At 43.1% G+C, this 2,022-nt stretch overlaps 1 protein-coding gene across 1 annotated transcript in view; it reads left to right on the forward strand.

The window, feature by feature from the left end:
* Positions 1-428: 428 nt before the first annotated feature.
* Positions 429-2,022, forward strand: part of slc1a9 (solute carrier family 1 member 9) — a 26,712-nt gene continuing 25,118 nt past the window's right edge. The window contains exons 1-2 of the mRNA XM_032538768.1: positions 429-538; positions 1,894-2,017. The gene's annotated coding sequence lies outside the window, so the exon portion shown is untranslated. The remainder of the gene's footprint in view (positions 539-1,893; positions 2,018-2,022) is intronic.

Consider the following 2,022-nt stretch of genomic DNA (forward strand, 5'->3'; position numbering starts at 1 on the left):
AGTTAGAGAAGCAGAAATTAGGAATTATTTAGACTAAAATTAAAGGATGGATGTTGATGGGTAATCACAGACTGGAATATGTCAACTTTTACTCAATACCATTTTAAAACCACTTCAATTGTTTTCTCCAAATGCTAAAGTAAAGATTTAGTACTTGCCAAAGAGCATTGTGTGTCATGTTTTTTTGGGTAATTATAAAGAACATTGATATAGGAAAACGGGTCAGTATGACCTGAGGACAACATGAGGATTAAACATTTAAAAACACCTATAACACACTTTCGTGTGGTTATACGCAGATGCAAGTTCAACTATTACTTCTCCTATAAGTGCATGCTGGTGCATAAACCTATATTGAATGACAGTATCTTAAGTAATGTGTCATCAAAATGTTGTGATTGATTTTAGGTCAGATCTGGTTTGCATGGAGTTTGGAAGAAACTTCAAGAAAAGCAACTGTGGAGGGATCTCTATCCTATGGATGGACTGAAAGCAATAGATGTCGTATCTACAGAATAACCAATATAGTGGAATTACGGTATGGACAATTAGGGTGACAAAAATTGTAGATAGATTGTAAACATATAAGAAGAATATGGTTTAAGGAGGAAGTTGAGCAGGGTCTGAGTGCCGCCGAATACACCTTAGCCACACAATCTCCTCCTCACCACGGACTCTAGGGGTGTGACTATTCACTGGTCTCACAATTCAGCTCGATTCGATATCCCAATGCATCACGTTACGTCACCTCCTCAATATTATTATAAATTACTTCACATGGTTTTCATCAACAAATTAGAGCAGTCAAATCTAAATGAACTCCCCTTTTTATTGTATCTGCACTTAAAAAAGAAACTTCCTGAATGTGGCAGAGTCTAAGCACAGCAGACAAAAGGCAAAAGCAAAAAAAGAAGCGCCTGGAATATCAACAAGTAACATCAGTAGGCAGTAACCGATGGTCTGTCACTATATCAATGGAGAGTCGTCTAGGTCCGCATCGCCATGCATCGATGCAATGATTCGTTTCAACACCCCTAATGGAAACTAAATATCCCAGAGGACAAAGATTCAGATCCAAAAATTTGGAACGAGGCAGCGACAGTATGCTGCAATGTTCTTGGATAAGAATGAGGCTTAAGGGGTCCAGTAGGTAGAAGGCCTGAAGTAATGAATGGGATAAGCAACTCACTGAATGATGGGCTCGTATTTAAAGGCTGCAACAGAGTCAGACTGTCGGAGGTCTGCAAAGTCACGTCGTTAAACAACGCTGTTTTTGATAGTTGAGGAGCTACGCTTATAAATCAATCCTGCCCCCCCATAAAGCCCGATCAATCTTCCTGCCACAGCACCGTGTCGCCGGTATGTCAACCCTGAAACTCAACTTCTTCTTTTCAGTTTATTTCTAATTCTGTGTGTCACGATGCATGGAAAAAGCTCAACATATGAATGTACAGTATGCAGCAGCTCCACCCATGGGCCTCCATGCTCTCTGAGGCCTCACTGAGTGACACTGATATCTGTCAAAGGATCCATCAGACGGAGGCTACTGTGCAGGGTTCTCCACTCACTGCAGAGTCATAGCGCCCTCTTGTGGAAGGGAGGGTAATCATGACCCCCCCCCCACACCACCACCATGTCTGCTGACAGGCTGGATGTCCCAAACTCCCTCCCTGTTGTAAGCAGAGGAAAATTATTTGAGACTAGCTGTCTTATCCTGTCTGCGGTGATAAACACTGACAAACATTTGGAATAAGGGAATCCTGTGATGGAGAGGAAGTGAATGAGGAAAAAAGAAGGGAGGGAGGAGAGTGATATGGGTTGGGATGGGATTGGGGGGGTGGGGAGGGGGGGTCAGATCACCAAGCTGTTGTATTAATCTGCAAATTTTCTCAGATGACGCAAAGACTGTGACTTTGCCTCCCGTCCCCTCTCCCTCTTCATCTCCACATCCCTCCTCTCTTCCGTGTCTTTCCCGATGCCTCGCTCTTGTCGGATGGGAGATAACCACACACAGCAGGTAAG

Source organism: Etheostoma spectabile, chromosome 15, assembly GCF_008692095.1.
Source record: "Etheostoma spectabile isolate EspeVRDwgs_2016 chromosome 15, UIUC_Espe_1.0, whole genome shotgun sequence".
Taxonomy (NCBI): domain Eukaryota; kingdom Metazoa; phylum Chordata; class Actinopteri; order Perciformes; family Percidae; genus Etheostoma; species Etheostoma spectabile.